Here is a 14,501-nt window from a genome sequence, read left to right on the forward strand (position 1 = left end):
TAATGTACTCATCCCCTTGTCATCCAAGATGTTCATGTCTTTCTTTCTTCAGTCGTAAGGAAATAATGTTTTTTGAGGAAAACATTTCAGGATTTCTTTCCAAATAGTGGACTTCTATGGTGCCCTCGAGTTTGAACTATCAAAATGCAGCTTCAAATGGCTCTGAACGATCACAGCCGAGGAAAGAAGGGTCTTATCTAGAAAAACGATTGGTTATTTTCTAAATAAAATTACAATTTATATACTTTTTAATCTCAAATGCTTGTCTTGTGTAGCTCTGTGTGTACTCTGTGTGTAGAGATGAAAAAGTATATAAAATGTAAATGTTTTTAGACAAATAACTGATCGTTTCACTAGATAAGACCTTTCTTCCTCGGCTGGGATCATTTAGAGCCCTTTGAAGCTGCATTTAAACTGCATTTTGGAAGTTTAAACTGGAGAGAAATCCTGAAATGTTTTCCTCAAAAAACATCATTTCTTTACGACTGAAGAAAGAAAGACATTTGTTCTGAAAGTGAACTACTCCTTTAATGAACATTATAATTGCGTTAATGGGAAGACTTGATACGATTCATAGAGGGTTTGCACTTACCTGGGGTGTGTTTCCCAAAAGCACTGTTAGCTAACTATGGTTAGTTCCATTGAACTCTTTTAGTAATGACGGAACTTACACCATAGTTGCTTTCGGGAAACACACCCCAGTTACCCAGATACACGGCCATGTTGGAGATACTCGGATGTAAACAACAGCATTAATTGCAAGGTTAATATACTACTTAATACTTTCTTCTGCTAATTTATGCTGTCTAAACCACAGAAAAAATGTGTAGAAGCTGCTCAATCATATAGAGAAAGACTTAGTAAGCAGGTAAGATCGCAATATTTGACAAACTAAAGTTAATAGGTGGTAAAGATACGTACAAGCAGTAATAATTAAGATATTAGCCTAGTATTTCACCTACCTGACCAGAAATGATACGAACAGACACAAATTTTGTCAAGATTCTTGCCCTGGAAATCCTGGTTTAGTTTGGCAAACCACAAATGCCTTTTGTTCCAATAACTTTTGACAGTCTATAGTACAATTTTTTTTCTCGGTCTGACCGATTAGTACAGTCCAAAATATGACAATAATTGACCATTTTCAACAGCAATAATCAGCAAAATATGCAAGTTTCATTCGGTTCAGTGACATTGTATATGTTAAGTGCTGCCAAAATGGCGATTGATGACACATAGTGAAAACCCCTTTATATTGAGCTTAGATGAATGATGATCTGACAAATTCAAAAATAGTTAAAAAAGTTAACTATTAAAAAGAACAGCTGAACATAAGTTCACAAATAAAACATGTTGTTTAAATTGTTACTGCCTTGCTGGGTAAACCACGTAAGAAACATATGGGAGTTACTAAATCGCATATAAGGACTTATAGCAGAAAAGGGTTCAATAGTTTCACAAACTAAAGTTAATAGGTGGTAAAGATACATACAAGCAGTATTAATTAAGATATTAGCCTAATATTTCCGAAAATGAAAAAAATTACAAATGATAAGAACAAACATAAATGTTGTCAAGATTCTTGCCCTGGAAATCCTGGTTCAGTTTGGCTTACCACAAATGCCCTTTTGTTCCTCAGACAGGTTTTTGCACTCTTCTCCTTGATTTGTTATAACTTTTGGCAGTCTATAGTACAAATAGTAGTATTTATAGTACAAATGTTTTTCCTGGTTTAACTGATTAGTACAGCCCAAACCATGACAATAATTGACTGCTTTCAGCAGAAATAATCAGCAAAATATGCAAGTTTCGTTCGGCTCAGTGGCATTGTTTAGGTTCAGTGGCACCAATATTTCAAAATAGTTAAAAGTTGAGTTTTAAAAAGAATAGCTGAACATAAGTTCATTTGTTAGCACATCGCCATGAAGTTGCTTGGGTGTTAAACATCACACAAGGCATGAAATTGTGAAAGTTGAAAGCATGTTTTTGTCTGTGCTTGGCTGAAACTGTTGTTCCTCCACAGGGAACTCAGCCTAATCATGAAAGGAATGAGGGGCCGCTCATGCACAGAGAGCAAGATCAAGGCGAAGACGGGATATTAGTGAGAATTAACCTCTAGGAGATCTGGTGTGACTGTCGGCGAACTCCACTGCTTTGATTGTTCACTGCAACAAAGGAGCCGATTCAAGTAAGACTAACACTCTTTAACATCATCATCAAACCACAGGTAAAGACATCACTTTTGAGTAGGCTCAATATTGCTGCAAATAATCATGGGAACTGTTTCTGATTGTAAACACATTACTTAAGGTCAGCAGGGAATTAATTTCCTTTCAGTGCAAGATTCCTTTTAGAAGTGCAGCAGATATACATGCATCAAAAACACTATTTATGTGTCTGATTTCCATGTTGTGCCTTGAGACTCACTCTGTGGAGCCTTAAAAAAACAGGTTCATTCATGTCATTCAATTGCATGTTTGAATGGACTTCCCGCATTAAGCATGTTTAACTGCGTTGAGATGCATTGTGTGTGTAAGAGTGGTTAGTGTTTTTGGTGTATAAGTGAAGGAGAGTTATGTGGGGTCATGTCAATGTTATGCATACCACAGCCCCCTGAGAAAACGGTCCTGGATACAAACTGCCAATGTGGATTGCAAACCAATGCAAATAAGTGCTCAATCAAACCAGCAGCATAGCACTGGTGCCAAAGCGCCCCTTAATATGATGATCAATTAACAAAGATTTCAGCCATGCTAATATATACAGCTGTTTATACATTTTCATCCACACTACTGTTTAAAAATGTGTGGTTTTTAAAAGAAGTCTCTTATGCTTACCAATGTTGCATTTATTTTAAAGAAAAAAAGTAAAAACAGTACCCTGTAAAAAAAGTAAGTGTTCATGCTTCCTTAAAATGTTAAGTTTAATTAACTTAAATTGTTAAGTTGTCTTAACCAAGAATGAAGTTGACAGGACTTTATAATACAAGTGCAATGAACATAATTTAATTTAAGAACGGAGACCTTACATATGGAAACTCCCCTGAGAGACCAATCATCTCTGAGCCTTATTCAAAAGGCCAATGAACATTGGCAAGTGGTATTTGCATGCCAAGCCACTAGGGCTGGACCAGAATATTCGAATATTCGAATATTCGTTCGGTGGGTTGGCATTCGATTTTAAATTTTGAGATTCGAATATTCGGGGTTTTTTTTCATACACCTTGCATCCCCCGCGAAACGGTTCTCATTCGCGCTTAAATGAATGGAGAAGATCAGACTGCTGCGCCACTAACACAGAAACAGCAAAAAAAAGAGAGAGAGAGAGAAATTGAGTAATATTTAAGAGACACTATAAAGTACAGTCGGACCCACTTGAATGGTTGAAGCAAAACTAGGGCTGTGACTGTCGTAATGACAACCGCGCCTCTGCATTTAAATGCACGCAGTAAGCTGGCCGCAAAGCTCCAGCAAAAATAATTACCATGAATGTGTCGGGAAAAAGTAAGGAGATATTTGAATTATTTATTAATAAACTAGTATTTGACAAAAAGATGAAGTGGACGACCCTGATGCCATTTGCTCATGACATTGGACTCGCCTTTAATACCTAAATGCATATGCATTAGGCCTATAGCTAAAGGAAGAGTTTTGTTTTCGATTTAAATTATTTTTTTATAGTTTCGGATGATATATTAGTCTTACCTTTATGAGCAAAAATGAAGTTTCACATAGCGCTGGCTGGCGCTTCATGTTCTGCAAAGCGTGCTTATATCTATGGGTTTTAATTGAAATCGTGATGACTTGGTCGTTACTTTAAAAAACAAAAACTTAAATTTAACAAATAAAAAGTGTTCCAAATATATTTCTAAATTAACTTTATAACCTAAGTAAACGAAAATAAATGTAATCACTTTGCTATTAAAAACAACAGCTGTGCAATGGGGAAGAGAAAGAGAAAACAGACCGGTTCCAGTCAGACTCGGGACAGTAATTCTGATGAGCTGTCGGAGAAGGTCCGGGCGAAGTTTTAGTAATGTTTGCAACGAATGTTTGTTTAATAGCCGATTTAATATTCTTATTTAGGCTAGATTCATATTTAAATGTATTATTTATTTGATTTATTTTAGCGTTTTGTAGGCTGATTGTTCACTGACTGAAGTGCTCAAATAAACACGCACGTTTGTTAAAAATGTTTGGGCCTCATTTATTTTGGGTTTCAAAATAATATACTTAGGCTATGTATTTTATATAGGCTTATATACACAAACGTTATATATAATGTATATATATTTATTAATAAATAATTTAGATATGAATAATTTATTTATATATAAACACCGCGCCATTTTTTTTCGTTCTTCTTTATTAAACAGCCTACCCTTTACGGTGCCATAATTACTGTGCTAATTTCTGATTTGGGAGTGATTTGTTTGTTAAAAAATGTTAGGCTACCTTATTAAAAGTATTGCACTTAACAGACATGTGTGTTTTGTATCACTAGCGCGGTGTGCGTTCATGAAGCATATAAGCTCTGCCTGCGTGAGGCGCGCCGCTTCCAACTTGCAATGTTCTATTACAATTTATTAATTCTGAACGTGTGGTGTGTCCATATTACACCAACATGCAACACTGCACTCCCTTGGGTCCACAGCAAAAATCGTTTGGATGTACTGTTCTCGACATAATAAAAATGCAAACAGAAAGGAATACAGAGATTCCTGCCTTTATTAGAGAGAATATGTTCAGCCCCTCCCACCGAAGCTTTGAATATTCGATGTTGATTACTACCGAAGCTTCGAAGCTCAAAAAATGGTATTCGGACCAGCCCTACAAGCCAATCCCCCGTACATACGGGTATATAAGAGGGTGGCTTGCAGTTTTCGCTGAGGAGCCAGCGTCAGCGCGACGCCAGGGTCGTAGCAGGGTCCTTCGTAACCTAGACATTCCCCTTCAGTCGTTTCACTACTACGTTACATATGGGAACAGACCCATGGAACAGGCCATGACCCTGATGCCGCATTATGCACAACCCCACGTGCTGACAGGCGGACGTGTCAGCAGATGGAAATTGTAACGGAACCTTCCCAACGCCCTGGGGTCCAGTAGAGGGGGCCCCACAGGGATGCCAGATGTACTGAAGCATGGGTTGGGGGGGCGGAGCACATGAGATCTTTAAATGTGGAAATGAGAATAATTCAATATATCCATAAAGCTTTTAGGGATACACGAGGGACACAGCGGTCTTCTCCGCTGGAAATATTGTAAAATATAGCCACAACCTGCGGGGCGCAGGAGACCAAGGCAGGATCACAGTCAGAGACTACTCCGCATCTAGGCCTGACTGCGGGGCATGGAGGACCCAGGGTTCCCCGGAGGGAACATTCTGGGAATATGCCGCACGGATCCATGTGGGAATGGCGCAGCAAGCCAACACCAGCCGTCCTCCCGCTCACCTGAAGTCTATGTTAAGACACGGGAGGAAACGGCCTCTACGCGAAGGTTGTAGAACCAAGTGAAGGTAATAGGTGTCGCCCAGCAGGCAGCTCTACAGATATCTGCTAGTGAGGCGCTATGAGTCAACGCATAGGATAAGGCAACACTCCTAGTGGAGTGGGCACGAACACCTAAGGGGCATGGCTCTCCCTTATACAAGTAAGAAATGGCTTCCACCACCCAATGGGCCAACCTCTGTTTGGATACAGCATTCCCTTTCTGCTGACCTCCGAAGCAGACAAAGAGCTGCTCAGTGCGTTTGAAGTGGCGAGTACGGTCTACGTATAAGCACAGAGCACGAACAGGGCACAGCAGCGCAGAAGCTGGGTCTGCCTCCTCTGGGGGTAGAGCTTGCAGGTTCACCACCTGATCGCGAAAGGGCGTGGTGGGAACCTTGGGCACATAACCAGGCCGGAGTCTCAGGATGACGTGAGAATCTCCGGGCCCGAACTCAAGGCACGTTTCGCTGACAGAGAAGGCTTGTAGGTCCCCTACCCTCATGATGGAGGCCAGTGCAGTCAGGAGCGCTGTCTTAAGTGACAGGAATTTCAGCTCAACTGACGCAAGTGGCTCGAATGGGGCTTCCTGTAGGCCGCGGAGGGCGACGGAGAGATCCCAAGAGGGTATGAGGTGCAGTCTGGGAGGATTAATCCTTCTCACACCTCACAGGAACCTCGCGATGAGTTGGTGCTTACCAAGCGATGTTCCATCCACTACATTGTGATACGCTGCAATGGCAGCAACGTACACTTTGAGAGTCGAAGGGGACAGACAGCCTGCGCTCCAACTTCTCTTGCACGTAGGAAAGCACTACTGCAATCGTGCATCTCTGTGGGTCCTCTCCTCGAGAGGAATGCCAGTCAACGAACAGACCCCACCTCAGTGCATAAGCCTGCCTAGTAGAGGGAGCTCGGGACTGAGTGATAGTTTCTATCACGGCCTGTGGAAGGCCGTGACACGTCTCGTCCAGGTGCAGCTCCATGGGACGGGGGTGCCAAATTGTGCCCATCCCCTGAGAAAGAAGGTCTTTCGTAAAGGGGATCTTCGAGGGAGGGGCTGCCGCGAGGGGAATGGGTTCTGGGAACCAGGTCTGGGTGGGCCAGTGTGGCGCAACCAGCAGGACTTGCTCCCCGTCCTCCCTGATCTTGCACAGGGTCTGTGCAAGGAGGCTCACTGGGGAAAAAGCCGTACTTGAGCCGCGGAGACCAGCTGTGTGCCAGTGCAGCTTTGTTGAGGAAAAGCAACTGGCGACGGGAGGATTCGGGAAGGACGAGCAGATGTAGCTGGGCCTTGCCGAAATGGCTCCAATTCAGCTGGACTGTCACGGGGTGGAGTCGCCGTTCTCCAGGGTGGGTGGACTGCCGTGAGAGCCGATCGGCTGCACGTGAGTTTCCCTGGTTGAGTTGAGTTGAGTTTCCCTGGTTTTATGTGAATGGCACGAAGCGATGTCTGCAAAGTTCGACTCCGTTGGAGCAGATGGCGGGGGAGTTGTGACCTGTGACACGTGGTCGTAGTGCAAACAAGCACGTTCTTCTGGCGTTACGTCGGTCGGAAGCGACGAGAGGCCGGAAGCACAGGCAATTGAGGCAATTGACATGCCGCTGCAGTCGAGGTCCTGTCGAGGAGCCCGATGCTGCTTGCCCGTTGCACATGGCACCTCAACCCGTGGTGGGCCACGGGCTGACTAGGCGGCAACACTGCGGGAAAACGCCAGTCCGGAGTGTGCCAGGGTGCCATGCCCATCTCAGGACTCGATCGTGCTGAAGCGGTCCCATACAAAGCAAGCTCAGCGGCATGATTGCGGCTGCAGCTGTCATATGCGCTAGGAGCCTCTATATTTTGAGAGGGACCGCTGTCCTGTGTCTGAACGATTTCAGACACTACAGCACTGACTGCGCGCTCTTGCTGGTGAGGCGGGCTGTCATGTTGACCGAGTCCAGCTCCACACCAAGAAAGAGATCCTCTGCACTGGGGAGAGTTTGCTCTTCCCTCGGTTGACCTGAAGGCCCAGATGGCTGAGGTGCCGAAGCACCAGGTCCCTCTGTTCGCACAACAGATCTTGCGAGTGAGCTATGAGAAGCCAGTCGTCGAGATGGTTGAGAATGTGAATGCCCGCGACCTTCTTAAAGATGCAGGGAAAGAGAGGGACAGGAATGGAAGCACCTTGTACTGACACGCTCGACCTTCGAAGCAAACCGCATAAGGGGTCTGTATCGAGGGAGAATCGAGACGTGAAAGTAGGCGCCCTCCAGGTTGTTGGCTGCAAACCAATCCTGGAAACGGTTGCATGTTAGCATGCAGCTCGTCATGAGCATCTTGAACGGCAGCCTGAGAAGAGACCAATTCAGGGCTCGGAGATCCAGGAATGGTCTTAACCCACCGCTCTTTCTGGGCACGATGAAGCAGGGACTGTAGAACCCTGACTTAATCTCGGCTGGGCTGACTGCACCCTTCGCCAGTAGGACTGCAACCTCCGCACGAAGCACAGCGGCATGAGTGTCTGAATGGACAAAAAGTGAAAAGAACGCCTCTGTACCTGGGCGGACGCCTGGCGAACTGAATCGCATAACCGAGATGTACCGTCCGAATCAACCACTGAGAGGGGCTGGGAGGCTGAAGCGCACGCCCGGAAAGGCATCTCAAAGGAATGTCAAAGTTACATTTAATTGTAACTTTGTTTTAAAGTGTTGTTTTTTCAGTTTTATCAGTCTTTTCAAAAATATTTCTCTAATTTCTTCTTCTTTTAGGTTACCACAGCAAATTATTATGACCTTCACAGATTTTCTCAAACTGTATGTAACGCCAACTGTGTATCTCTTCTTTTAGTGTAATGTTGTAATATCTCTAATGAATGAGCATTTGTTCAGGTTTCCAGAACTTCCTCTTCACTCAGTTTCCATCAGTTACAGTCTGATGGCTTGTTGATAGAGTGACTCAGCTCTTGGTTATGTAGTGAGCATCCATGCAGACACCCGTTTCTGTTTGTCTATGGTGCAGGTGTGCTTTCATTGTTGACAATGGACAGACAGAGAGTCTGTTTGTCATGCACATCTGAACCAGAGTGCGTAGAGAGGAAAACTGTACTCTATGACAATGAATATTTCAGAACAACACTTGTTCAGCCATTTTTAAAGACATATCAGTGGACCAGTGACCCCTGCTGACCGTCGGCAGTCGACTGTGAAAGCCTGATTGAGTCTCACAGCTCTCACAGCGGACTGTTTTCAGAATCTAGAGTTCTAGTGAGGTGCTACTCATCATTAGCACATGAGGAAAGGTTGTAAAGCTGTCCCTGAGCTTGACCAAAAGTTGTAGGTCAATGTCAGAATGTCTAAATCAAAAAAGCAGCAGGAGTAACAGTGTGATTAGTTCAATCTCATATAAATGCATGTCCTTAATTAGTGCAAGAGTAGTGCAAGCCTTTTTTTAATAAAGAACACATCATTCTCTTTTATATTCAGACATTTAATGGCCTTTAATCATTTTAATTTATATTTCAGAACAGATACTATGCAGGCCCATTTCCACCACATAAGCAAAAAGATCATGTTTTGGGAAATTATAACTAAGTTATGAGATACTGATTAATTTATATGAGAAATTCAGTATTTGCCATTATTCTGACTTTTGTCATACTTTAAATTTCATAATTGTAACTTAATATTCATAATTTTGTCTTTTAATGCCATCATTTTGACTGTCGTGATTATGATCTACATTTTACCCACTTCATATATCTGCACCTCTTTAGACAGAACACCATGAATCCATAATCTTGATTAAAATGAAAAAAAAAAAATGTTAAATGCAACTTTGTAGATGACAAAAAAAAAACGAAATAAATTAGTTGTATTATTAATATTAATATAAAAAAAACTCTGGAAATAATTGCAATTTTAAACAAACATTAAATCATTTATATTAATTATTATTGATTAGTACTAGTAGTATTAATAATTATTTTATAAGTTATTTTTATTAATTTATCATTGACAATATTGTATTGATATAATTATTATTAATAATAATATTAGTAGTAGTATTATTAGTAATTATAATATTAATAATAAACCTCATCATTACCATCTTAAACAAATAATAAATCATCTTTTGATTCAGAATAATGATAATGATAATAACAAATCCAAACAATTACCCTTTTAAAAAAAATATTAACATTAATGACAGCATTAACAAACCATCTAAAATGACTTATTTCCATAATTTATTAATAATTTATAATTTATTCATTGAATAATAATAACAATAATAATATACAAACATATTTATTATTTTAAACGAATAATAAATTAAATGATATAATCTTTGATTGAAATTAGTAGTTTAATTATTTTATTGATTATTATTTTTCAGTTATTATAGTTATTATTATTATATAAGTTATTTATTATTGATTTACTACTGACAATATTATATTAATATAATAATTATTATTTATTAATACAAGTGGTATTGTTAATAATAATAATAATAATAATAATAATAAATAATATTTGGATTCAAAATCATGATATGATGGTAATAAATCCAAACCATTACCCTTTTTCAATAAAATGTAAATTATGAATTAGTAATAATAATAACAATAACATAATTAATTCGTAGTTAATCATTTATTCATTGAATAATAATAGTAATAATAAACAATTAGCCTTTAAAAAATGAACAATAATAACAAACTCTCTAAAATTATTTATATAATGTATAATTTATTCATTGAATATTAATAATATAAACACTTATTTATTGTTTTAAACAAATAAAAAATAATTAATTACATTATATAAATGATCATACTAGTAGTATTAATTATTTTAATAATTATAAGTTATTATTATAGTTATTATTATCTAAGTTATTTATTACTGATTTACCACTGACAATATTATATGTATATAATAATTATTTATTAATACAAGTGGTATTGTTAATAATAATAATAATTATTATTATTTGATTCATAATAATGATGATGATGATAATAAATCTAAACCATTACCCTTTTTAAAAGAAATGTAAATTATTCATTAATAATAGCAAACCCTAAATCATTTATTAATACAATTTATAAGTTATTACTTATTCATTGAATAATAATAATTATTATTATTATTGAAAATAATATACAAGCTTCTAAAAAATGTTCAACAAATAAGTACTACATGTTCCACCGTACGTGGCAAAAATGGGCTTTTCTATGAAGTATAGATAACTGCCTTTTTTCCTTGTTTAACTCAAACTATTATTTCAAACCAAATTCAAACTATTATTAATTACTTGGGTCATTTAAATGCAGGATTAAATGTTATGTACAACCTACATAACTGCTGAAATAGGAGGTATTTCTGAATAAAACAGGATATTCAAAAATGAGAAAAATGTAGGCCCAGGACAGAACCTGATTTTATCCACCTTGAATTGTTTGGATTGTGAGAAGTGGCCTCTGTATGACAGGTGGTTGAAAGGAAAGGGTTGAAAAATAAGAGGACCTGGTGATGTAAAACCAAAACTGAAAGTCATTTCAGAAGCACAGAAGTTATTACATTTTGATGAAAGAAGCCAAACGTTTTTCTTTAGAAAACATGCGCCAGTGAATCCTTCACAAAAAGACCAAAAACAAGTCTTGAGAAGGTAAAAAGTAAAGGTCAGTTTTGATTTGTTCACTTAAAAAAAAGAAAAAAGCAGCTTTAGTTTGACATTCTATGCCATCTGAGAAGCAGATACTAAAGTAACTCTAAAAGGTCTCTTATGTTTTATACTGGACATATTAATGTCACCTGATATCAAAGTGATTCTTTGAACTGCACTTCTGTTGTTCGCTTAAACCGTTCTATTGAGCTAACCCTCAAAACCCCTGCCAAATCTGGGCCTTTTGATTTGTGGATTTGGCTGTGTTTAGGTTTGGCTTGGGTAGCGTCTCCATTCTCAGATTCAGGAAGATAGAAGAGGACACTGTCTACTCTCTGTGAGTGAACTTACTGAAGTATATCATTACCATTAACCTGACTAGGTTGCATTCTTTTCTAGTGCACAGAGACCTCATGTCACTGGTGGTCATTTTATGGACAACAAAGGCCAAATATATTGTATGATCCACTGAAGGGGCACATTAATACTTTTTATTATTTCACAGCTCTTTATTTTAATTTACTCCTCATCCAAATGTCATCCCCTCAAGTATTTAACCATAGGCATTAATTTATAGTTTACAACTACACTGAAGACAAGTAATATAGTAATATAGTATTCATACATTTTTTCACATTTTGTTTTGTTGCAGCATTATGTTAAACTGCTTTAAATTACTTTTTTTCCCACATCAATCTACATCTCATACACCATAATGACAAAGCACAAAACAGGTTTGTAACAACTATTTTTTAGAAATAAAAAACTGAAAAGATCCCGTTGCATAAGTATTCATACTATATATTAATTTCTGGGACACTCGAAATTTAGCTCAGGAGCATTGATATTGCTTCTAGATATTTGTCTATTTGTCTATTTGTGTATTTGATAATTGTCACTACACTACACTTCGAGTGGAGTTAAACTGTGGCAAATTCATTTGAATGAGTATGATTTAGAAAGGCACACACCTCTCAGAAAAGGTCTAACAGCTGAAAATGCACATCAGAGCAAAAACCAAGTCCTGAGGTCAAGATAACTGCCTGTAGAGCTCAGAGACAGACTTGCGTTAAGGCAATGATCTAGGGAAAAGTTCAGGAAAAAATTCTGCTGCATTGAAGGTTCACAGAAGCACGTAGCCTCCATTATCCATAATGGAAGATGATTGGAACAACTAGGACTCTAGAAAATGTCTGCCAGCCCCCATCCAAGCTGACAGATCTTGAGAGGGGAAAAGGTGAGGCAAAGAATGGCAGATAATTGCCAAATGCAGATGTGCAAAGCTTGACTTGAGGCTGTAAAGGTGCTTCAGCTATGTACTGAATACTTATGCAATGTACTTATTTCAGTGTTTTATTTTTAATAAATCTGTAAAATTTGCAAATCAGGTTTTTGCTTTGTCATTATTATGGTGTGTATGGGGTGTAAATTGATGTGGGGAAAAACTAATTTAAAGCAGTTTAACATAATGCTGCAACAAAACAAAATGTGAAAGAAATGAAGGGGTATGAATACTTTTGCAAGGCACTGTATTTCTAAGGGCTCTAACCTGTAGGGTTTGGACGTGAGTTAAACCGAAACTGAGCTGAAATGATAAACCTCTTGTGGGCAAGTCTACAGCAGACTTATTAAGGGACTCTTTGTTTAATGTTTGTTCTAGGTCATTTTGATTGACTAAAGTTAAAAACCACTGTACTTTTTTTTTTTTTTTTTTTTTTAGATCTTTACATCTTCATATCTATCTATTCATATTACAGCCTTGTTGGTTAAAATAAAAAGTTAAATGCAACTTTGCAGATGACAAAGAATAGGCTAAATAAACAAATTAATTATTAATATATATATATATATATATATATATATATATAAAACACCTTTAGAAATAATTACAATGTTAAACAAATAATATATTTTTTAATTAATTTATCTGAATTATTATTCATTATTATTGGTTAATAATAGTAGAATTTTTATATTATTATATAGTATGCTATTTATTATTGATTTATCATATTATTATTATTATTATTATTATTATTATTATCAATAATAAAAAAATAAATGAAATAAATAATAAAAATATCACCCTCTGTTTACAATTAAATTATTAATAATAAAAACAAAAAAACTCTTGAAATAATTACGATTTCAAATAAATAATAAATAATTTAATTAATTAATATAAGTTATTATTGATTAATAGTAAGAGTAATATTTATTTCAAAATTATTATAAATTATTAGTATATATTGTTATTTATTATTGATTTATTATTGACAATAGTATACTAATTAATATAATTATTACTGATTATTATTATTAATTACCATCTTAAACAAATAATTTATTCATATAATTTATAATAATGATGCTGCTGCTAATAATAATATAAAACTAGTAATAATTGTTTTATAATTATTATAAGTTATTACTATATATTATGTTATTTATTATTGCTTTATCATTGACAGTATTATATTTATTAATTTAATTATTACTGATATTAATAATAACAAACATCTAGAAATCATTACCATCTTAAACAAATAATAATTAATTAATTAATCAATAATAATGATGATAACAAATCCAAAACATTACTCTTTTTTATTGAATAATAATAATCTAATGAACTCTATAATTAACAAAAAATAAATGGTTTAAATAATATGAATTATTATTGATTAGTAGTAAGAGTAGAAATATTTTTAGAATTATAATAAGTTATTGCTATATATAATTTATTATTGATTTATCAATATTGTATTAGTTATTATATTATTACTAATTAATATTAGTAGTGTTATTAGTATTCATAATAATAATAAACATCACCCTCTAGAAATCTTTCCCATCTTAAACAAATAATACATTGATGATAAATCCAAACCATTACCCTTTTTATTAAAAATAATGTAAATTGTTATTAATAATAACAATAATAAATTCTACAAATAATTACAAACAATAAGTTGTTTAATTAATTTATATTCATTATTATTGATTAATAGTATTAGTAGTAGAGTAGTTGTCAGGGTTCTGCCCTGACAGCCCTGTCTGTGTTGTCATTGTTTAATGTCTCTATGTTTGTCTTGTGCCTGAGCACATGGCTGTGTCTTTGTTTATGTTGGCCATGTGCTCCCCTTGTCCTGCCTCCTCGTTTTCTGTCACCACGCCCCCTTGTTTAGCCCTCATTACCTGAGTATCTTCACCTGTTTTTCTTGTCTGGTCCTCATTAGTCTTGATTGTCTGCACCTGATCCTCATGTGTCCTGTTCCTTTATATTGTGCTGTCTTCTCTGTTCTCACTGCTGGTTCGTTGCGTTTGCTTTCCGTGTTCTAGCATCTTTATAAGTCT

The sequence above is a fragment of the Garra rufa genome, chromosome 2 (assembly GCF_049309525.1).
Source record: "Garra rufa chromosome 2, GarRuf1.0, whole genome shotgun sequence".
Classification (NCBI taxonomy): domain Eukaryota; kingdom Metazoa; phylum Chordata; class Actinopteri; order Cypriniformes; family Cyprinidae; genus Garra; species Garra rufa.